Source organism: Heptranchias perlo, chromosome 4 (assembly GCF_035084215.1).
Source record: "Heptranchias perlo isolate sHepPer1 chromosome 4, sHepPer1.hap1, whole genome shotgun sequence".
NCBI lineage: Eukaryota > Metazoa > Chordata > Chondrichthyes > Hexanchiformes > Hexanchidae > Heptranchias > Heptranchias perlo.
Window position 1 is genome coordinate 133,573,567 of NC_090328.1, and position 25,320 is coordinate 133,598,886.

A 25,320-nucleotide genomic window follows, 5' to 3' on the forward strand; every position below is an offset into this window, starting at 1 on the left:
ACAAAGCATTTTTGTATGCAACACCATGTATACACAAGAATTACCAACTTAAGTGTTAGCACTGGAGAACGCAAAGTTTTCTCATTTCAGGCAACCATTGTTTGTATCAGGCATTCCCGGGTCAGGTATAATGTTGCCAGCCAGAGATTAAAGTTCTTTTCACTCTGCCAAACTCTGTCTTAAAACCTGTGATATTTTTTGTTTCTCACGCCAATCATTCTTGTGGCCTCAGTAAGTTGCAAGTTCAGTACCAATTAGGGGAAAATTAGGAGCAGTTTTGTATTAACGATGGATACCTTAAACTTACAAACTGATTTTCAGAGAATAATAAATTAAGGTACATTATATCCAAATACTTGGCAAGCAGATTAAGAGTTTGGAACTATTTTTGTTCCAGATAGCAACAGCTAGCAACTTGAACAGAATGGCTTTCTGCTATCATATGCACACCTGCAAACTCCTCTTAAGTGCTGAAACACTTAAGAGTTGCCAATGCATGCAGAAAATGCTCAGGACTGAAATGAAAACTTCAGCTATTTTCCTCAAATGATAACAACAGGAGCAGGAAACAATGCAGTTCTCCCTAGCACCCCAGTGACCACAATGGTGCACTGGCCAACAGCACAGGCCACAATAACGCTGTCTTAAAGTGATCATGTTTCCACACAGACAAATCTATTAGAGTGGGAAAGTAAGTCATAAAGAGCTGCCTCTAACAATTTAGCAGAGACAGGGTGGCACGTTGTGTCAGTGTGCTACCCTTTCATTTCAGGGCCTTGGGTATGAATTCACCCAAGGCTGATCTTAATCAGAATATTCTCTTTCTTCTGCCTTCAAGGATCCCACATAAAATCTCTTTGGATAGGCTCGACCCAGTTCTCTAATGAGCACAAGTTTACAGCAGAAAAATTGACTTTAATTTAGCCCTATTTGGCGGTAACATGCAAAAAGCCAGAAGGATTGCTGATGTGAAGGATCATAAGAACGTAAGAACAGAAGAAATAGGAGCAGGAGTAGGCCAATCAGCCCCTCGAGCCTGCTCCGCCATTCAATAAGATCATGGCTGATCTGATCCTAACCTCAAATCTAAATTCATGTCCAATTTCCTGCCCGCTCCCCATAACCCCTAATTCCCTTTACTTCTAGGAAACTGTCTATTTCTGTTTTAAATTTATTTAATGATGTAGCTTCCACAGCTTCCTGGGGCAGCAAATTCCACAGACCTACTCCCCTCTGAGTGAAGAAGTTTCTCCTCATCTCAGTTTTGAAAGAGAAGCCCCTTATTCTAAGATTATGCCCCCTAGTTCTAGTTTCACCCATCCTTGGGAACATCCTTACCACATCCACCCGATCAAGCCCCTTCACAATCTTATATGTTTCAATAAGATCGCCTCTCATTCTTCTGAACTCCAATGAGTAGAGTCCCAATCTACTCAACCTCTCCTCATATGTCCACCCCCTCATCCCCGGGATTAACCGAGTGAACCTTCTTTGTACTGCCTCGAGAGCAAGTATGTCTTTTCTTAAGTATGGACACCAAAACTGTATGCAGTATTCCAGGTGCGGTCTCACCAATACCTTATATAACTGCAGCAATACCTCCCTGTTTTTATATTCTATTCCCCTAGCAATAAAAGCCAACATTCCGTTGGCCTTCTTGATCACCTGCTGCACCCGCATACTAACTTTTTGATTTTCTTGCACTAGGACCCCCAGATCCCTTTGTACTGCAGTACTTTCCAGTTTCTCGCCATTAAGATAATAACTTGCTCTCTGATTTTTCCTGCCAAAGTGCATAACCTCACATTTTCCAATATTGTATTGCATCTGCCAAATCTCCGCCCACTCACCCAGCCTGTCTATCTCCCCCTGTCGGTTTTTTATGTCCTCCTCACTCTCCACTTTCCCTCCCATCTTTGTATCATCTGCAAACTTTGATATGTTACACTCGGTCCCCTCCTCCAAATCGTTAATATAGATTGTAAAGAGTTGGGGACCCAGCACCGACCCCTGCGGAACACCACTGGCTACTGGTTGCCAGTCCGAGAATGAACCATTTATCCATTTATCGGAGAAGGACTCAAAGGTTGGGGGGAAGAAAAGAGGGAGTTTCCCTCTCCAATCTAACCTAAACTATACCTGACCTGTGAATGCTTAATGCTGACAGTAGCAGCAAAAATGAGAAAGTATAAAGTTCCCAAGCATAGACGCCTCTTATTTTGATGAGCACAATTACTCACCAAGAAATATACATTGTGAAAAGATACTGAAAACCATCAATTTTAAACATGCTGCATGAAAATGTGTTATAGCAGGGTAGCCAATATTCCAGCATTCAAGAAATTGTATACTAATAAAGTGCCACAGGTTTTAATGCACAAACACACTCCCCGATATTCTCACTGTAACTACGAGTATATCTTACTAAATATTTTGACATGTTTTCTTTCCAACCATTTACTTAAAATCTGGATTGTATTCACCCCCCTGCCCTCACACATACCCTCTCTTCCTACTTCATTCCCACTTGCCCATCTCATATTCCCTCTCTCACAATCTTCCTTTCGTATTACCTTTCTCACTATCTCTCTCATTTCCTCACTCCACTTTTCTTAGATTCCATTTTTCTCTCATTCCTTCTTTTCCCTCTCTGCCTCTCATTCTTTCACTCTTCCTCTCACAGCCTGCATTCTCATTCTATCTCTCCTCCCATTTCTTCTGCCCTAGTATCTCCCTCAATACACTCTGTGTCTTCCTTCTATCCTTGTCTCTCATTCGGTCTTTTCTCTTTTTCACATTCCCTCTTTGCATATTCTGTTTTTCCTTGCATCTCTTGTTCCTTTTCTTCCTGTCTTTATTACATACTGTCTCTTCTTGACTCTGGATTCACCACGTTCCCCCATTGCCCTTTTGTTTTGTTCCCTCTTTTTAAAACAGGTACCACCAGAAGTTCTCTGTCTCGTAAACCTAAGTGGTACTCCCACTCCAAGGAATACCGCGTGCCTTTTTTCTGAAGCGGAAACTAAACTGAAGATTTATCCAGGAGAAATATTAATAATGTTGCTCTTCATTTAATCTTTGCCAAGCTCCATATTACTTGATTGTTTAAGGCCTGAGTGTGTGTGGTGTCCCTCCTTTCCCCAGTGAATATGATGGTACATCAATTTAATATTAGATTAATCAAAAACATAACCTTTGAGCAGAAGTCCTGCTAATTGTCATAAGAATGGACATGGATTAATCAGTCCTCTTATTTCCAAGAACATATCTAATTTCCCCAAAAGGATGACCTAATTTGTATTAGTTGTAATTTGAAACTTCATCCTACTATAATTCTCCTCCCCCCACCGAAAAACTACTTTCAATCAAGAGGTACTCTTCAGACATCTAAACAAACCTTAAAGCTGGTCACCTCCAACATTTATTTATATTATGATCTTCTCAGTCTATATCATTGTCTAGAGCCATTCTCAACCGATTTCGGATTTCAGGGTGATATAAATTATGCTCTTATCCTATGTCGTGCACGGAAATATATCCTCTGTAAATGATGAAGTGAGAGTGAGAAAGAGAAAGAGGAAAAATAAGAGAGAAAAATAGAAAGAGCAGGCAGGAAAGTGGTGAGGACATTTGAAGGAAACATACAATTGCTAATATCTGTGGCAGTACCTTGAAGAACTCGAGTGGTCTGGATCACAATTGAGATAGCAGAAGTTATTGCCAAACTCACCACTGAACGTCAAGGTTAAAAATTGTGCACTGATTATTAGTTTAGAAAGTTTTAGTTATTATCTCTGCCAAGAAAAATATCTACGTAAAAGAACCCCTTTACAGAGTTTACCTTTTTACAACATGCAAGCAGACATGCAACCTTCTGGAGATCAACAACAACTTGCATTTATATAGCACTTTTAACATAGTAAAACATCCCAAGGGGCTTCAAAGGAGCGTTATCAAACAAAATTTGACACCGAGTCACATAAGGAGGTATTAGGACAGGTGACCAAAAGCTTGGTCAAAGAAGAAGGTTTTAAGGAACGTCTTAAAGGAGGAGAGAGAGGTAGAGAGGTTTCGGGAGGAAATTCGAGAGCTTAGGGCCTAGGCAGCTGAGGGCACGGCCGCCAATGGTGGAGCGATTAAAATCAGGGATGCGCAAGAGGCCAGAATTGGAGGAGACCAAAGATCTCAGAGGGTTGTAAGGCTGGAGGAGGTTACAGAGATAGGGAGGGGCAAGGCCATAGAGGGATTTGAAAACAAGGATGAGAATTTTAAAATCGAGGCGTTCCCGGACCGGGAGTCAATGTAGGTCAGTGAGCACAGGGGTGATGGGAGAATGGGACTTGGTGCAAGTTGGGATAGGTGCAGCAGAGTTGTGGATAAGCTCAAGTTTATGGAGGGCAGAAGATGGAAGGCCGGTCAGAAGAGCACTGGAACAGTCAAGTCTGGAGGTAACAAAGGCATGGATGAGGGTTTCAGCAGCAGATGAGCTGAGATAGGGGCAGAGACGGGCGATGTTACGGAGGTGGAAGTAGGCTGTCTTGGCGATGGAGAGGATATGTGGTCGGGAGCTCAACTCAGGATCAAATAAGACGCCAAGGTTGCGAACGGTCTGGTTCAGTCTCAGACAGTGGCCAGGGAGAGGGATGGAGTCAGTGGCTAGGGAACGGTGTTTGGGACGGGGACTAAAACAATGGCTTCGGTCTTCCCAATATTTAGTTGGAGGAAATTTTTGTTCATTCAGTGCTAAATGTCAGACAAGCAGTGTGACAAATGAGAGACAGTGGAGGGATCGAGGGAGATGGTGGGTGAGGTAGAGCTGGGTGTCGTCAGCGTACATGTGGAATCTGATGTGTTTTCAGATGATATCGCCGAGGGGCAGCATGTAGATAAGAAATAGGAGGGGGTCAAGGATAGATCCTTGGGGGACTCCAGAGGTAACGGTGTGGTGGTAGGAATGGAAGCCATTGCAGGTGATTCTCTGGCTACGACTGGATAGATAAGAATGGAACCAGGTGAGAGCAGTCCCACCCAGCTGGATGATGGAGAAGAGGCGTTGGAGGAGGATGATGTGGTCAACCGTGTCAAAAGCTGTAGACAGTTCGAGAAGGATGAGGAGGGATAGTTTACCACGGTCACAGTCACAGAGGACGTCATTTGTGACTTTGATGAGGGCCGTTTCAGTACTGTGGAAGGGGCGGAAACCTGATTAGAGGGATTCAAACATGGCGTTGTGGGAAAGATGGGTCCGGATTTGGGAGGCGACAACAAATTCAAGGACCTTGGAGAGGAAAGGGAGGCTGGAGATGGGGCAGTAGTTTGCAAGGACAGAGGGTTCAAGAGTGTTTTTTTTTTGAGGAGAGGAGTGATGACGGCAGATTTGAAGGGGACGCGGACAGCACCTGAGGAGAGGGAACCGTTAACAATATCAGCTAACATGGGGGCCAGAAAAGGAAGTTGGGTGGTCAGCAGTTTGGTAGGAATAGGATCGAGGGAGCAGGCGGTGGGTCTCATAGTCAAGATAAGCTTGGAGAGGGCATGAGGGGAGATAGGAGAGAAACTAGAGAAAGATTTGAGTTCAGGGCTAGGCAGGAGGGATCCTTGGGGGAAGTTTAGCTAGGTGGACTAGGGGAAGGGAGGGAAGCGGCAGAGGCAGCTGAGCAGGTGGTCTCAATCTTAGTGACAAAGAAGTCCATGAGTTCCTCACACTTTTTGTTGTAGTTGAGGATGGAGGGGGCAGGGGAGAGGGGTTCAAGAGGACGGTTTGTAGTGGGGAAGATAAGCTGGGTGGTATTTTTGCATTCCAGGATGATCCTGGAACAGTGAGCAGTTTGGCAGAGGAGAGCAGGACCCAATATTGCTTTATGTGGTCCAGCCACATCAGGCGATGAATGGCTAAACTAGTTGTCCGCCATAAATGTTCAAGTCTCCATCCCTTGGATTTAAGGGACTGGTGATGAGGGCAGTACCAGGGGGAATGACCAGGGTGAGAGAGAGTAATGGTTTTAATGGGGATAAGGGCATCAAAGCTGGAGGCAAGGGTGTGATTGAGCAGATCGGCAGCTGCAGAAATGTCGTGGTGAATGGAGGGCCAAAGGCTAGACAATTGGCAACATGAAAGTGCCGTTGTAAGTGACTTGGGGGGAGAGTTTGTTCCAGGGGCGGACACAGAAGGAAGTGGGGTTGGGAGGGGGAAGGGGGATGTGGGATGTGGGTGGAGAGGGATACAAGGAAGTGGCCAGAGATGGCCTTATCCGTGATTGACATGTTGGGAGTAGAGAGGCCACGTGAGATCAGGAACACAAGCACCCATGCTTGAGATAAAAATATTGTAATTATCACATTAGATGCTTCAACAATTAAAAAAAAGCCAACTTAATCCAGCATAATGTTCAGCAGGGGCAGCTAAGGAGAACATAAAGTACACATTTCCAAAAAAAGGAAATCCAATCATAATAGAATATTTTACTTTTCAGAAATGTGATACCCACATTTAGAGTCCCTATCCTGTAACTCAGCTGAGGATGCCATTATAGAATCATAGAAGTTTACAACATGGAAACAGGCCCTTCGGCCCAACATGTCCATGTCGCCCAGTTTATACTGCACTTGGCCCATATCCCTCTATACCCATCTTACCCATGTAACTGTCCAAAATAGAATCATAGTTGTTTCTGTACATCTAGCAAAAAAACAAATATATTAAAATGAATCTCAAATATATAGATCAGCTGAGCCAGAAACGAGGGAAGGCGGCCCATTTTGTTCTGCCAGGTTAAGCCCTTGGTTATTCTGTACCTCTTATGTTGGGACTGAGTGGATGGGTAGGGGAGCTAAACAAAGCATTCAAAGAGCCACCTTTCAGCCACAGGAAGAGCTGCATGAGAAGAAGGGCAACATGCTTTTTGCTAACCTGGATCACTCACAAATTATCCTGTATTTCCATTTCCCAGAGTTGTCCCCAAATCAAATAAGAAGTTTGGCATGTTGCTCAAATGTGCTGCCCATCTGATTAGTTGGTGGGGAAAAAAAGACCAGACTACAAAAATGGTTTTCATCCATACTCAGGGAGTTAGTAGAGAAAGAGGAAACAGATACCAGTTTTTAGAAACAAACACAAAAAATAAAATGAAACAGATCAATAAAAGGTAAAATAGATAACAGGAAGTAGGAGAGATTAGAGAAGAGAGAATAGAGGCAGAACAGACTTATCATTAAATAACATTTTAAAAATCCTGACTAAATATACATTGTTAGTATAATGCTAAATGTAAGGAGTATTTTGCTGCAATATTGTGTGATTCCACAGCCTCGTCATGTTAGGTGGGAGAGATGCAGAATTCCCTGGAGATGGCAGCATTGTAAGAGTACGAGTTAATGCATTTAATTTTCTTTGCATTATTTGTCACTGTGCTAGTGTTAGCACAAAGCATCATTTTTGCACGCCATTGTATAAAAAATATTCGATTTTTCTGAGTTGTGCAAAGCAATTTAATGACGACGAATTTGCATTTTTGTTCTCCTATGTGGAATGCCGACACGGTGTGAGAAAATGGCAAAGAAGCTGTTGTAAACTCCTGCTCCATTTGTAAGTTCTAATTGTTTCTTCTATGTCAATACTAGGCCACATCCGAGACGTCGGTATTGGGAGTGTGGAACTGTGGCCGCCATGGCACCACAAATGTAATGAAATAACGTTGGTAATGCTGCCAGGAATAAATTAATACTCTCCCTATCCCTCTATCTCAATGCAGCTAATGGAGGATCAAAATACACTGATTGATTTGTGCTGCACTAACTCCACTGGCTCTGCAAATTATGATGCTTATATAATTTTCCTGCAGTATTGCACTAATAAAAAAATTAGTCCCTGGTATCTGACACAAGCTACAAATTAAAATATGGTTACTCTGCTAAATTAAACTTAAATTGGAAATGAGCTTCAAGGTCACAATGCCACAAAGAGTGCACTATGATTTAATTCAAGGTCCAAATGTCCAATGGAGAATGCATAACGATATCCTTATGTATGTCGGTGTTTACAAATAAATGTGTGTGTGTGTTGTATATTGCACACAACAAAATAGGAATTCCTTCAATTATGTACTCAATTTTTATCTCCTACCTTTTTAAAGCATGTAATGCTACAACAGCAGCTGCAACAATAAGTAACAATATAGTGCCTTTAACAAAGAATATCTCAAGGCACTTCACAGACTGACACAAGGGAAATAGATGGCACAGAGCAAGATTACAAAAGCAAGAAAGTCATGATGAACCTTTATAAAACACTTGTTCGACCACAATTGGAGTATTGTGTCCAGTTCTGGCCACCGCACTTACGGAAAGCTGTGAAGGTCTGAGAGATGGTGCAGAAGAGATTTACTAGAATGATTCCAGGGATGGGGGGCTTTAGTTACGTGGATAGACTGGAGAAGCTGGGATTGTTCTCCATGGAACAGATAAGAATGAGAGGGGATTTGATAGAGGTGTTCAACATCATGAAGAGCATAGACAGAATAGATGGAGAGAAACAGTTCCCATTGGCGGAAGGGTCAAGAACCAGAGGACATAGATTTAAGGTGGTTGGCAAAAGAATCAAAGGCAACATGAGGAAAAACATTTTTACACAGCGAGTGGTTAGGATCTGGAATGCACTGCCTGAGGGGCTGGTGGAGGTAGATTCAATCATGGCTTTCAAAAGGGAACTGGATAAGTACTTGAAAGGAAAAAATTTGCAGGGCTACGGGGATAGGGCGGGGGAGTGGGACTAGCTGGATTGCTCTTGCATAGAGCCGGCACGAACTCGATGAACCAAATGGCCTCCTTCTGTGCTCCAACCTTTCTATGATTCTATGTGCCAGAATTGAGGGATGTACCTGGCATTTAAGAGTCAAGCAATTAATCAGCACTGGGATGGAGACAGGAATGTGAATAGAACGGGACGGGGTGGATTCTGGGCTTTAGCAAGAATGTAGCAGAGGTGCTGAGGCTCTGCAACACAGGAGACAGTCGTACAGTTTAGCACCATGGAAAGGACTGCTTGGACTTAGGAGCAGTGCTGGTCTTGGAGCTTTGCAGCACAAGGAAGTGGGTGGGGATACTGAGGTTTGGCAGCAATCAGCGAGGATTGAGGGTGTGCTGCAGGGATTTTACCGCACTGGGATAGAGGTCTTGCGGTTTAGTAACAATGGGGAGGGTCTTATAGAATTTGGAATGACTTGTCGGAATTCTGGGGTTTTATCAGCATTGCGGAATGGCTATCTGGGCTTCAGCAGAACGGGAGTTAGAAAGAGGCATTTGGCACAATGATCGAGTTACTCAGGTAGGGTCTGGCTGCTCTTTGAGGGCATCCCAGGAACTATAAGAGCTGGGGCAGGGAGAGCGGGAGGGGGTGGAAGAATGGGAGAAGGTGTTTAAAATTCAATAGGATAGAAAAGTCGTGGGGTGTGTCCCAGGAAAGTCAGAGTGAACACACATCTGTGGTGTCCACCCTGGTAAAATAAGGGGGATACCTTGGGGGAATATTTGTAAGACCCTCCCTTTTATTTGAGTGGAGCCAATTCCACAATCCTGATAAAACCCCAGAATTCCCACAAGTCATTCCAAATTCAATGAGGCATGGAAAATATGGACAGAGAGTCAGGCTTGTAATCTGGTTAGTTGAAAGTTAGAAAATAGGGTGGCCAGCAACTCTTAATGGGCTACGGTTAGCCTTCATCGGGGAGTTGTTTGCAAATGTTGTACTACAAGGAAGCAACCTGGTGATCAAGTGTGTAGTGAAGGCACGATGGAAGACTCCTGCCTTCAATAATGATTCATTGGGGTGTTGATGCAGAAAGTGGACCAAAGGAGTGTGACCCTATTTGGTGCCAAAGGGCATCCACCTGTCAAATACCAGGTACAAGCTGCATAGATGGAGGTTGCGGAGAGAGTGGATGCAGTCTCCTAGACCCACCCGACCTGAAAGCAAACGCATGAAAAGATTTAGTGGCATCAGAGAATTGCCAAGGTGACTAGAAGTACCTTTGAATACATACGGACTCTTCCTTCACACAAGGCATGGACTCAATATAAATGTTAATTTGCTGGAACCTGCAAGGTATGCACAGAATATTTACCCCTTATTGCAACACTCCTTCAATCAACAGAAGTTGCAAGGGACAATAATAGCATGAAAATAGCACTTCACAAGTCACCAGTCATGTCAGAAAAAAAAGTCATATAATTTAGTATGAGAAGACCTGGCGGAGAGGAAACAGAGCGTGCTGTTTTGGATGTCCAGGCATTTGGAAACATTTTCACTATTATGCTCTCTAACCGGCTAAGGCTGCTCACTACCATTGGAAATGAACCATGACATGCAGTGGGGCAGCCATGCTGAAGGAGTTCTCACCATATGAAGAGTTGGCCCTCACTGTACGTCACTGAGAATGTCTAACAAGCATCCTCTATTTGTTTTGATCTTCATTCAATGACTGTGCCTAAATCCTCACAGCAGAAGCTACATTTGCTAAGCAGCTGCACGATGCATTAAAAGAATTGTGATCTTACCTGTCTTGCAAGTAGTTGCCTGGAAGATATATTATAAATCTAACTCCTGTGTCTTCCTAGAAGTCCTTCCCAAGCTGAAGAAATTGGAGGAATTGGCAGCATGGTCCCAGATACTTCACAGCACATTGCGCCACATTCCTCCTGTTCCAAGCACCAGCCCAAATTTTAGCACACTGGAGAAGGTAGTTATGAGGTTTGAGGAATTGCGTTAGCTGAAGCACAACTCATAAGTAATGAAGTGGAAGTAGAGCTGACAGGAGGAGTTGAAGATAAATCTAGCCAGATTGCCAGTCCAAGTAGTTCCTCAGTGGTAGATTTCTGCTGCTTTGCTCTCTTGTGATTCGAACATTTATTGATATCTGAGTTAAGCCAATCAACAAGTGCGATGTCCAAAGTATCATATATGTGTGGTGTGATGGGCAAGAAAATTGCATTAACATACCGTTCTTGCAACAATATTAACTAATCTCCCATGGCGATGCTTGCATGCCGTTATCAACGTGCAAATCTGCCAACAATTTGTGGCGAGGGAGAGATACCCCGTGAACTGCGAATCTCCACAAGTCCCTGGACGATTTGTGCTGCTCCTCGAAAACAGCATCTCGGACTTAATCTCCCTGTTTCATGAAGTTGTTGTATTTTCACACTAATTTTCCATTAAACTCACCACAGAAACTTAAGTCTAGTAATTCATAGCGTAAGTACCCTTTCAACAACATGATAATTATTAATGACTACCAATAAACCTCTCTGGGCCAGAAAATGAACAATTAAAAGTATGGAATCTCATTCCTTCAGGTAGTGAATTGTTGTTGTAGATTTTAAAAAGGTAAAATTTTAAACGTTTAATTTTTTTTCTTACTTTTCCTTCCTGTCTTGTTTTTTCCTCTCTCTCTTAATCCGATCTTTCTTTCCCTCCCTTTATTTCTCTTTCTGTACCTGATTTGACATGGAATTCACCCACTCTAATTAACGCTCCTTCTCAGTCCTTCCTCTGTTTATTTCTCAATCCTTAAATCTCATTGGTTAAGGAGATACTCTGTTGGTCCCGTTGCTCACGAAGGCCCTAGATGCCCTCGTTGCCCTCACTGTGCCGTTATCAGATTGCACTTTCAGCAACTTACAGGGCCAAACAATTTTGAGCTGAATGGTGCAGGAAAAGCCTAACCGGGTACACCGCAAAATGCCCTGCTCCAGCAAATTCCGGTGATTGAAAAAGTAAGAGGGTTTATTTTATTGCATACTTTGGGACAGTTAGTACTATTACAGATTCAAGTTATGTGATTCGGTCAATATTTTATCATCAAACTTGTAGATCAGTGGTCTCAATTATTGTGTGCTTGTTTACCTACAGACTCAATTTGATGTCTTTTTTTCCCCAAGTGCAACATGCACAGGAGCAATGGGTGCCCTTGGGTATCAGTCAAGTGGGAGGAGATTCCATGGTTAGGAACACTGGAAGTAGTGCAAGGAAAGTGCAGAACTGGTGCGAGAGGGGTCGTAGGGTGTGTGATGTGGGAGCATTTGGGAGGGGGTTTGTAGGGTGTGGGGTTACTGGGAGGAGAGGGGTCATAGGGTGTGGGAGTGGTGTGATGTGGGAGCATTTGGGAGGGGGTTTGTAGGGTGTGGGGTTACTGGGAGGAGAGGGGTCGTAGGGTGTGGGAGTGGTGTGATGTGGGAGCATTTGGGAGGGGGTTTGAAGGGTGTGGGGTTACTGGGAGGAGAAACCTAGAGGAGCTAGTGATAGTGGGAGTGAGGTTGCAGGAATTGGGAATGGTGTACTTGGCAGGGGGCGCGGTGTTAGGAGCAATTAGATGCATGTTGGGGTTTGGGAACAGCAGACAGAGTGCTGGGGTCTGGCATCATCGATAGGGAGTTGTGGGATGTGAGAGCAAGGGGCTTGGTCACATGGTACATAAGTACTTGAGAGGAAGTGCAAAAGTCTGGGACAACTGGGGAGTGAGATCTTTGGATACAGCAGCAGTCGGAGGCTAGGGTCTGGAGCTGTTACAGGGTCTAGGATGCGGTACTCTTCAGGAGGCTTCAGGCTAGCAGTATTTTTGGAGTTAGGAAGGTTAATTTAACGACTCCCAACACTGAGCTGGAAAGCCTATTATAATCATTTATAGACCTTAGTTCACTTATACTGTATGTCAGCATTTACAGTATCAGCATAGTATGTACTTTAAATAAATAAAACAGGGCTCCTGACTGAGCGTTGGGAAAGCTGATTGGAGACCCCCGCTTTCCTCGAGAAAAACGGTAACCTGAGAACTAGCTTTAAGTTTTATTTTTAAAAAGAACTTGCAAACTTCTTTTCAAATTCTTGCACTGGTGCTGAGTACTTCCGCCCACGAACAGTCCCCACGCCTGTGACGATGTAACCTCTGACTCACTGTGAGCAATGCCACAGAGGGTCTCCTTTTATATCAATTGATCAATTGACAAACGATCCAGTATTTTATTTGAATTGCTGCATCAGTTTCTGTCTCATTTTAAGGTCTTACATTTAGAAACAGTGTTTTCCATGTAAAAAGTGATGAAATTATTGCACTGAACTGAATTTTGAATTGCAAAGTATATTGTAGAATATGCAATAAGAATTTGCCATGCAAAATGAGTAGCAACCAGAAAATACTGAGAGTGAAAATGATTGTCTTCACTTGGGAAAGGTCTTTATTCATAGAACTGTATTGAGAGACAGACTGTCGCTTCAGAAGAACAGTAAGTTACTCAATTAAAGCACCAGGAAAGATGGGCACTTGTGGCACTTTGTACAGAAAAATATAACATGAACTATGCCTCTAACATTTTATTTTAAACAGAATAACGTACCAAAGAGTATGATTTCATATCAAAAGTTAATAATGTGCAGTCTTTGTATACCCAGGAAAAATGACCTAGGCTATAAGAATTATGAGTTCTGGAAAACACATACAATTCATTTCTATTGACTTGCGTAACCCTTACGTCAATCAGTGTGAGCTTTGTGCATACATACATAAAGATGCATTGTAAAAGCACTGCTAATCCATAAAACTCAGTAACCACAAAAAGAGTGGTTTCCTGAAACAAGCAGGGCTTGGAAAAGTCAAATAGAATTTCACAGAATTGAGTAAAATACCATATACGAGTCTACAGGAGGCACAGTGAAGTTTTTTTTTTAAGAAGTTATACAGTTTCAGAAGAAAGCGAATACTTTTACAGAGCTGAATGTGTGGAAAATCCAAATGCCAATGTTGATTTTTGTCTGATCAAATTGACCAACAAAAAGGAAAGGCATTGTGTCCGACAGAAAAGTCGCTTTGGTGAGGATCTGTGAAGCCCTATGTTAATCTATTCATATGTCATTGTCAGGCACATGAAGGACCATTACAAGAATACCCATTATCAAATGGGAGAGGGGCAAAACCTGGATAACATTTCATTCAATAGATACCCATGCTATTTATATTGTTCTCATTTTACACACTTCCTTTCAGTTTTACTTTCCTCCTAAAACTAAGATTAAAAAATTACATTGAATAAAATAGAAACCAAAAGGAAATGATGAAGGTGAAAAGCAATAAATATAAAATAAGCATTGGTGACAGATGGAAGAAAAAAATATGAATCATTAACCCTTCGAATCTCAATAACGGAGATAATGATGATTTTGGCTATGCTTTTATTTTAATGGTCTGCTTGAAATCTGGATGCCCACTGGGGTTGATTTTAAACCCCAAGTTGGGGGCGGGTGGGAGATGAAAATAGTTGTTTTTTTGGGTCGTGACCTCAACCCGGCTTTATTTCCGGGCTTAACGTCAGCGCGGAAAAGTACAGGCTTCCTACTGGGAATGAAAAGTCCGAAAATTATGCACTTGCGACCCAAAAAAAACAACTATTTTCAACTCCCACCCGTCCCCAACCCACTCGTTCCTGGGGTTTAAAATCACACCGACTGTCTTTGTGCAGTTTTTAATAAACTATTTTAAAAATAAAAGGGTATATTTTATGAATTCACACTCTCAGCACAGATCTTTCTCAGGACATTGAAATAGGAGCTCCTGGAGCCTGTTCCAGTATTCAATCAGATCATGGCTGATCTGTACCTCAACCCCATTAATCGCCTTTGGTCCATATCCCTCGATACCCTCACCCAACAAAAATCTATTGATCTGAGTCTTCAAAATTTCAACTAACCCGGCGTCCACAGCCTTTTCGGCAGCAAGTTCCAGATTTTCACTGCTCTCTGTGTGAAAAAGTGCTTTTTGATTTCACTCCTAAATGGCCTAGCACTAATTTTATGATTATGCCCCCTTGTTCTGGATTCCCCCCACGGAGGAACTAGTTTCTCTGTGTGTACCCTAGAAGAATTCCTAGAAGTAAAGGGAATTAGGGGTTACGGGGAGCGGGCATGAAATTGGACATGAATTTAGATTTGAGGTTAGGATCAGATCAGCCATGATCTTATTGAATGGCGGAGCAGGCTCGAGGGGCCGATTGGCCTACTCCTGCTCCTATTTCTTATGTTCTTATGTACCCTATTGAATCCCGTAATCATTTTAAACACCTCGATTAGATTACCCCTCAACCTCCTAAAGTCAAGGAAATACAAGCCAAGTTTATGCAACCTGCCCTCATAATTTAACCCTTTAAGTCCTGGTATCATTGTGGTCAACCTGCTTGTACCTCTTCAAAGACCAATGGAGCTTTCCTGACATTCGATATCCAAAACTGAACGCAGTACTCCAGATGGGGTCTGACAAAGACTCCAGAGGGCTTTGTACAACTGAAGTGTCACTTCCTCACTTTTGAATTCCAACCCCCTCAACATAAATTCCAACATTCCATTAGTCTTTTTGATTACTTTTTGTACCTGTGCACTAGCTTTTAGTGATTTGTGTACATGGACACCTAAATCCCTTTGCTCCTCCACAGCTCCTAGTCTCTCACCATTAAGGACATAATCTGATTTGTCTTTCTCATATCCAAAGTGGATGACCTCACACATTGAATTCTATCTGCCAAAGTTTTGACCACTCACTTAGTCTGTCTATGTCTCTTTGTAACTTCTTGCCCCCATCCACACAACTTACTGTGCCTCGTAAGTTCGTGTCATTTGCAAACTTGGAGAGAGAACTCTGTATTCCTTCATCCATGTCATTAATACATTTGGTGAGGCCCCAGTACAGATCCTGGGGAATACTGCTCGTCACATCCTGCCAATCAGAGAATGCTCCCTTATTCCTACTCTCCATCTCCAACCTCCCAACCAATTACCAACACACATAACAAGGTTACCTCCAATTCTGTGCGCTGTTAAGTTTGCTAATAATCTCTTGTGCGGAACCTTTTCAAAAGCCTTCTGAAAGTCCATATAAACAATATCCATAGATGTCCCCTATCCACCATGATAGTGACCTCCTCAAAAGATTCAATTGGATTAGTCAAACAGGTTCTAACTTTCACAAATCCATGCTGATTCTCTATCATCAGCTGATATTTGATCAAGGCTCAGTCACACTGTCTCTGATGATAGATTTCCAGTAACTGCCCCACAATTGATGTTAAACTGACCAGCCTGTAGCTACCTGGGCCCCGATATTACCAGGGAGGCGGGTTGGCAGCTGGGAGGTGGGGGGGGCGCGACTGGGCGCGTGGGTAACCCGCCCAGTAAAATCGGTGGGTTCCCCACGCGATTGGCTTTCGGGTTTCCTGTTGGAAACCTGCGCAGCGGGTGGACTGCGCACCCGCATCACAGGCTGTCAGCTGGAGGAGCCCTATTTAAAGGGGCAGTCCTCCAATGCTGATCCTGCAGGAAACAACCAAAAGAGCAGCATGGAGCAGCCCAGGGGAAAGGCTGCTCCCAGGTTTAATGATGCCTCACTCCAGGTCCTACTGGATGGGGTGAGGAGGAGGGAGATCTTCCATCCGGCGGACGGGAGGAAGTGGTCTGTCTCTGCCACCAAGAAGGCCTGGTTCGAGGTGGTAGAGTAGGTCACCAGCAGCAGCAACATCTCCCACATCTGGATTCAGTGCAGGAAGTGTTTTAATGACCTAACTCGGTCAGCAAAAGTGAGTACACTTACTGATTCTCCTACATATCACCGCCCCACCCCACAACTCATTCTGCACTGCCAACACTACTCTATCACATCACTCCTCACACTCACTCAAACCTCATCCTCAATTTAGCTGCACTTACTCACCTCCCCAGTACTCATCCCACCATTACCACTCAACCCAATCCTTATACAATGTCATGGCTCTGTCTTATACTCACCCTCTGATGCATCTCTTTCATGGTCAGGCTCACCCAAACCAATGAATTCAGTGGTTGGCCACGTCACCATCACTCACTCACGCCTCTCTACTTTCTCCCATTATAGGAGAAGAGAGCCCAGAATGCACGGGAGAGGGCGAAGACCGGGGGTGGGTGGGGGGGGGGGGGGGGGCCGCAACATCTGGTCGTCCTCACGGACGCAGAGCAGGCGGCTCTCAAAATGAGCCGCACCCTCGAGTGCCTGTCTGTCGGGGATGCCGAGACTGCCATCCAACAAACGGCTGGTGACAGAACTTTAACAATCAGCACTCACAATAGCAAATGATGATAACATGCCTTGCCATCTTCAGCACCTCAACATCTGTCACCATGCTTAATATTGCCCTCTGTTCTCTTACAGGGCCTTCAGCGACTGCTGTGACAGCGGAGGGCGATTCCTCAGAGGACCTGCTGGCCTCTGAGGGGGCACCGTCACATCTGAGCGAGCCATCCACCAGCACAGATACACACACCTCGGTGGGTCCCCGTCCTCATTTAGTTGGGGTTGCACATGGTGAGTCACCACACATGTGAGCACGAGCAGACATTGGTGGCAGGGGCAGCTGTGGAGAGTCCGCGGCAGTGGGAGCACTCTTCTCCAGGGTCTGCTCAGCTGGACACAGATGCTGGGCCATCCATGGAATGGAGAATGATCGAGGGGCAGCAGCACATTTGCGAGGTGTTGGAACAGGTGCCACGCGCACTCTCCACAATCGCGCAGAGGATGGAGGAGTCCAACTCCTGCACCAGTGGAATGGTGGCACAGATACAGGAGGGAATCTCTGAGATACTGTCACAGGGACGTGAGGACATCTCTGAGATAGTGACGAGGGTAAGTGTGGGAATGTCTGCAATGGAGGGAAGGCTGGCCTCCATCGAGCTTCTGGCTTGGCTCACAAATGAGTCCATTGAGGCCCTGACAGCATCCATTCGGACTCTGGGTGAGCAACTTTCTGCCGCCTTAAACAGGCAGACAGATACACCAGCACTGGCCTTACAAGGCTTCACACCCCATGTCCTCCAAACTGTCGTCCAGCAGGGTGGTAGGAGTGATGTGGGCCTGGCCCAGGAGAGGGATGATGGCGAAAGGGGACATGGAAGTGGGGACGCCACTCAAACGCCCCCACGTCTCACCCGTTGCCCCCCTCTCAACCAGTACCCGCAATGCTGCCTCCTCTCCAGGTGGCCGAGTCTGCCCCTGCACAGGTGCAGGTGGAGCAGTCTTTGGAGGGGCCCTCACGGGCACCGAAACCCAGAGGGCGTAGGCCCAAAGCATCTAATCGGTCAGGGCATGAACAAGAGCAACCTCTGCTGCAGTCATAGGGGATGCACCACATAGAGTAGCCGGAAGCATACGGCAAAGATTTTGGGAGCACAAAGGGGATGCACAAGGGTGTTTGACGCTTTGTTATGATTTTTTATTTATATTTGATTTTTTTCCCACTCACATTAAATATTATTATCACCACTACTGCCACGTCTTGGCCATTCTTGACTGGCTTGTGTAATAAGTCCCTTTCATGAGGTTCATCATGAACACCCACACTTGATGCCACCCATTGGGTCACTCCACAGTGGGTGTAGGTGTAGTTGCAGGACTATTTTGTGCAGGCGGCGGGGGAGGCTGGTGTGGCCGCTCCTCTGTCCAGGTGGTGAGGACTGGACTCTTCACACTGTCTGATGTTAGGAGAACCGTTCACTTATCAGTGACTCCCTGTCCTCAAGAGCAGCCAGGTGAGCCGCTGTTCTGCCCATAGGTTGCTCCTCCTCCTCCTCCTCCGCCTCCTCCTCCTCAATGTGGATGGCAGATGTGGATGGGGCCTCCTCCAGCGGCACCCGTCTCTGTTGTGCCATGTTGTGCAGGGCACAACACAGGACTATAATGCGTCCCACTCTGTCTGGTGTGTATTGAAGCTCTCCCCCAGAACGATCAAGACACCTGAAGTGCATCTTGAGCAGCCCTATAGCCTGCTCAATTGTAGACCTGGTGGCGATGTGGCTGTCGTTATATCGACGCTGTTGCTCGGTGGTGGGGTTCCTCAGAGGTCTCATGAGCCACGTGTGCAGGGGGTATCCCTTGTCCCCGAGGAGCCAGCCCTTGCGGGTATTGGGTGCATGGAAGAGGGGCGGGATGTTGGACTCCCGGAGGACGAAGGAATTGTGGCATTTGCCAGGGTATCTGGCGCACACGTGAAGGAATCTATTGCGGTGGTCACAGATGAGCTGAGTGTTGATGGAGTGATAGTCCTTCCTGTTGATGATTAGTCCTGGCTTGCGGGGAGGTGCTCGTATTGCTATATGGGTGCAATCGATTATACCCTGCACCCGTGGGAAGCCAGCCACAGAGTGGAATCCAACTGCCCTCTCTGTCTGGCTGAGGTCATCCATGGGGAAGTTGATGTAGTGTGAGCCCCAGCGAAACTAGCCGTTGGTGACCTGCCTTATGCACTTGTGTGCAGATGACTGAGAGACCCCGGCGATGTCCCCGGCAGCACTCTGGAACGATCCGGAGGCGAAGAAGTTGAGGGCAGTTGTGACTTTGACAGCGACAGGTAAGAAGATACTGCTCGGGCCAGCCGGGAGCAGCTCGGCATAAAGGAGGCTGCAGATGTCCGTGATTACCTGGCGACTGAGTCTGAGCCTCTGTATGCACCGCTCCTCAGAGAGGACCAGGAAGTTGAGTCTCAGTCTGTAGACCCTGTGGCGAGGGTAGTGCCTCCTGCGACGCTGCTCTCTCTGTTGTTGCCCTCCCTACTATTGTGTAGGTGCCTGTGGCGCAGCACTGTGTTGTGGAGCTCCACGTGGCGGAGGTGGATGGCGTGCCTGGTGAGGCTGGTGATGTTACTTGTCCTCGGATGAAGTGATGAATGCAGCTATGGCGCCCTCCCCATCCTGACGGTGTGAGTTTGAGGGGGTCCGCAAAGTAGGTAAATGTGTTTGCACAGCAGAGTTTAGGGTATAAATTAATAATTTTGAGTGGAAAGACAAAGGTGTTGCAGCCAAAACTTTGTCTGAAGTGACACAGTGCCCTGCTGCAATAAATGAGGTTTTCCCCCCACCTGTCAAATTATCCTTTGCATCTCCCAGTGGCTGCTGGCTGAAACACGTCTGCTCCAACAGGGAGTGTTTCCCACAGCACGGGAAACACGCTGAGGATCCATGAAAATTCCACCCCTGCCAAAATCTCCTGTCAATGAGGTTTGTCAAGGTCCTCAACTATCTAAATAAGTATGTGAATTGCCATCCCGCCGGCTTTAATTGCCGGTGGGAGTCCCGCATGCGGGAGCTGCGCGCGCACCCGAACGCGTCATTGGGGAACCCGGAAGTGGGCGGGTTGGAGCTGGGCTCCAGACCCGCTGCGGGATTCCCCCATTTTACGAGCCCCCCCACCATGCACCCGCTCAGCCATCCGAAAATCAGCCCCCGGGTTTCTCCCTCCCTCTCCTCTTAAATAATGGAGTAACAATTGCAATGTTCCAATCCAAAGGCACAATTCCGGAATCGAGAGAGCTTTGGAAAATTAGGATTAATGCATCTGAAATTCCCTCACCTATTTTAATACACTGGGGTGGAGCCGACCAGGTTCTGGAGATCTGGCTATTTTTAAGTCCCATTATTTTCTCAATTTTTTTCACATATATTAAATCCACTATGTTCCTTCTCTTAACTTATTTTAGGTTCCCCGAACCACTGATATTTTGTTCTCTTCCTCCACTGTGATACAAAAGCAATCATTTAACAAGACTACCATATTCTTATCATCCATTTTAATCTCGCCTGCATCCGTCCATAATGGGCCCACTTTTTCCTTTTCCACTCTCTTTCTTTTAATATACCAAAATAAACTTTTGCTTTTAGCTTTGGTGTACCTTGTAAGTTTATTTTCATATTCTCTTTTTACACCTCAATACTTTCAAACGCATATTGGGAATTCTGACACAGATCTGTGGGACCAACGTGATTTTTCTTCCATTTAAATCAATGGATGCAAAATTAATGGGTCATCCTGGAATGCAAAGATCACCCCTTCCTTCTCTTCTCCACTACAAACCGTCTTCTTAAACCCCTCTCCCCTGCCTCCTCCACCCTCACCTCCAACAATTATGAGGAGCTCGTGGACTTCACTGTCACAAAGATTGAGACCATCTGTTCAGCTGCCTCTGTCAGTTCCCTCCCTTCCCCTCGGGTTCCCCCCTGCCCTAGCCCTGAACTCGCATCTTTCTCTAGTTTCTCTCCTATCTCCCATCATGCCCTCTCCAATCTCATCTTGACCATGGGAAACACCTCCTGCTCCTTTGACCCTATTCCCACCAAACCGCTGACCACTCAACTTCCCTTCCTGGCCGCCATGTTAGCTGATATTGTTAACGGTGCCCTCTCCTCAGGTACTGTCCCCCTCCCCTTCAAATCTGCCATCATCAACCCCTTCCTCAAAAAGAAACAATCTTTGACACCTCTGTCCTTCAACTGGATTAGTCAAACAGATTCTACCTTTCACAAATGCATGCTGATTCTCTATCATTGGCTCTTCCAATTCTTGCCTCTGGCGCATCTCCAATTTTAATCACTCCACCATTGGCGGCTGTGCCTTCAGCTGCCTAGGCCTTAAGCTTTGGAATTCCATCCCTCAACCTCTCCACCTCTCTCTCCTCCTTTAAGATGCTCCTGAAAATTTACCTCTCTGTCCTAATATCTCCTTATGTGGCTCGATGTCAAATTTTGTTTAATAATGCTCCTGTAAAGCGCCTTGGGACGTTTTACTACATTGCAGACACTATATAAATGCAAGTTGTTGTTTTTGTTGTAAATTAATGAATGCATAAATTGTCGGCTGCACTGAGCTTGATGCCTAAATTCCTGATCAACAGTCTTGGTGTGCAAAGCTTTGCACTGGGCATGTGAAATTATGAAATCTATCCTAGAATGACAGGTAGCACGTGTTTGCAACCAAGGCGTAAAATATATTTCTTTTGGTTTCAGTGAAATTAAGCAAACAGTAAACATAAAAAAAACTTCAAAAATGCTCCACACTATACTGCAGGAACATAGAAACAGGAGTAGGCCATTCAGCCCCTCGTGCCTGCTCCGCCATTTGATAAGATCATGGCTGATCTGTGATCTAACTCCATATACCTGCCTTTGGCCCATATCCCTTAATACCTTTGGTTGCCAAAAAGCTATCTATCTCAGATTTAAATTTAGCAATTGAGCTAGTATCAATTGCCGTTTGCGGAAGAGAGTTCCAAACTTCTACCACCATGTGTGTAGAAATGTTTTCTAATCTTGCTCCTGAAAGGTCTGACCCTAATTTTTAGACTGTGCCCCCTATTCCTAAAATCCCCAACCAACGGAAATAGTTTCTCTCTATCCACCCTATCTGTCCCCCTTAATATCTTATAAACTTCGATCAGATCGCCCCTTAACCTTCTAAACTCCAGAGAATACAACCCCAATTTGTGTAATCTCTCCTCGTAACTTAACCCTTGAAGTCCGGGTATCATTCTAGTAAACCTACGCTGCACTCCCTCCAAGGCCAATATGTCCTTCCGAAGGTGCGGTGCCCAGAACTGCTCACAGTACTCCAGGTGCGGTCTAACCAGGGTTTTGTATAGCTGCAGCAAGGTTTTCAGTTCCACCTAACAGTATGTAAATCTATTGTTTATTGTTACGCATATAAAATTATGTACCTACAAAGTTAGACATTTGGAATTCGAATTAAAGGGATAGAAGTCTTGAAATTCACGTCATCTGAAAGTAGGCCAGGGAAGGCAAAAATAAAGAGTTGCTTTTTACAATACTCGCACAAAACGGCTACCTGAAAACTAAGTGAAGCATGCACCTAAACTAATCTCAGCAGCAGCTTTTGTATGTCAAGATGCACAATTACTTGCTTCATTCTTCTTGCATAGCGGTTGAGTGCAAAATATTGTTTTATGAGAATAAATGAAAAGATTTGATTTCTACCATGCATCTAGATAATTCTAGAGTGGCTGCCAGCGAAGGGGCAAATAAATCAGCTCCGTAGCCGAAGAAAAGAATAATTTGCATCCACCTTCATCCCCTTGCTTGACTGACTCTCAGAATTAAACCTTCAAAGAATTAATAACATCATTTTGCCTTGCTAACAGTATAGTGTTTTCTTTTAGTAAAGCAAGAATAAATGTAGTACACAGCAGTTGATGGACATCCTATTAATGGAATATATAAACAGGCACTAATATCCATTCCACATACTGTAGAACCTAATGGTTTAGAGTACAGTTTAGAATGGGTTTCTGTTTTACAAGCATTGTTCTTCGGCAGTTCTGAAACTGATCCTGCATGAGATTAGCACAGCGACACAGGAATTGTTCTGTAATACAAAGCATCGAATCAAACTGTGAGATAAAACTTGCTATGAATCATGGTGTATGAGGCTATATCAAGTACAAATCTCCAAAAGCAGCCAGTGTTAGACTAATCAATAAAACTAATGCATGCAATGCCTGCAAATCCTGAGGGATGCCTATCAGCAATTCTAGCGTGCCTGTATTACCACCAAGTCATCAAGCATTCTAAAATCAGAAAAAAAAGTACCATTTTATATCACTCATTTACTGCACCACAGGCCAGAATAACGACTATACAAAATTAAAATCTTTATAACCTTCTTTTTAAATCATGATCTGCGCCCAAAATGCCTAATGAGCTGCCAAATGCATGCACACAATATACAGCAATAATCTTTCACTGCAATTGTTATACTAATTTTTTTAATTAAATTGATCAAATAATAGGCTAAATTTTAGAGATAAAAATCCCCACAATAAAACCCTTAGCTTTTTGTTTGCTAGAATGCTGTTTTTTTAAACATAGAACAATCTTCCACACAGATTAATGCTGATGTAGTTTGTCCATCAATTAACACAAACTCTTTAGCAGGCATTAACCAAATCTGGACAAGTTTATTCTCCAAGGTTTTAACAATTGCATACCAGAATTGGAAAAAAAATATTTAGGTACAAATATTCTTAATATAGTCATTAAAACCTTTGGCTAGCTCAAGGAGTTACATGATTTTCTTTTGCAGTTAAATTAAACTTACAATGGTTACTATCTAAAGTCACAGGACACCAAGACACATTAAAAATTGGCTAAGTTTGTAGATAATACTAAACTAGACGGAGAGGCAAACAAGTTCATCGAGGAACCTGCCAGGGATCTACAAAAGGAATTAGATATAACAGTAAGTGGGCAGAACAGTGACAGATGTAATTTGATGCAGACATGTACTGTGCACTGTCGTATGTGCACTATGAATGATGTGGAACCAACTAAATGCAAAATTGAAAAAGATGAAGGAGGGTAGCAACAGAGATGGTAATTAAGATGTTAGATCACTGCAGAATAAACAAAGTGCACTGAATACTGAACTCTATGGCTAAATCAGTGGAATGTAAGTCAGAGAATCTTATGCTAAATTGTTGAGCTATTGACAATTGGAATAGTCTTTCAGATAGGAGCATGGGGGCAAAAACTTTTCGGCACATTAAAGATCCAGTTGGGTGACATGATGGGGATACTTTTTACTTTTTTCTTCCAGTATAAGCTAAGATGGGTTGAATGCCTCACTCATCTGTATTTATCTTGTCATATTCAACATGCTTGTGGGTTGCCCAAACACAGAAACTATGTGAATGATCTATTTAAAACAGCTCAGCTCTTTCAGAAAAAAGGTGGACAGACTGCCGTACAGATGCTTGTAGAAAATGTTCAAAGTTGAGAATACAATCTTAAACTATTCTTCCCAATTTCGTATTCACTGCTTACATATTCTAAAAGACCTCATATAATGATTATTCTGGTAATTGTTGCATGGCTCATTAGCATGCTGAAAGGATTTTTATTTGGCAATGATGATACATTAGCTGGGCTCTCATTTTCTGTTGACGGACTTCATTGCGAACAATGTAACGAACATTCTTATCATGTTAACACTGAAGAACATACTGTATGTCGGAATATTTTTGATTATAGATTGCTATAGCGGAAGAACTTCTGAAGGTGAAATAGTTCGATATATGCTGCAAATTTTTTAAAAATCCCTGCAATAATTGCATCAATTATAGAGGGTTACGATAAGATAAATAGTGATAGATTGTTCTCAGTGGTTATTGAGACAGCAGTGAAAAGATACATACTTAAGACAATCACAAAAATAATTAAAGAGATTAGAAAAAATTCATGCAGCAGGCAGTTCCAAGTAAAATTCTATACCACAAACCGTTCTTGAAGCAGAGTCCATAAATTCTTTTAAAGTAGAGTTAGATAATTGTTTGTAAATTAGGAATATTAAAGACTATAAATGGCGAGCAGAAGAGTGAGATTAGAATAGTTGGCTTCTGTGGAGATAAAAAAATGCTGGTGTAAATGTGATGGGCCAAATGGCCTGTTTGTGTGCTGTAACATTCAATGCCCTGGTGATA

The 25,320-nt window shown here is 44.0% G+C and overlaps 1 long non-coding RNA gene across 1 annotated transcript in view; it reads right to left on the reverse strand.

Moving 5' to 3' along the window:
* The window catches only part of LOC137320617 (uncharacterized), a 594,307-nt gene that overhangs the window by 133,209 nt on the left and 435,778 nt on the right, over positions 1-25,320 (reverse strand). The gene's annotated exons all lie outside the window — the stretch shown is intronic.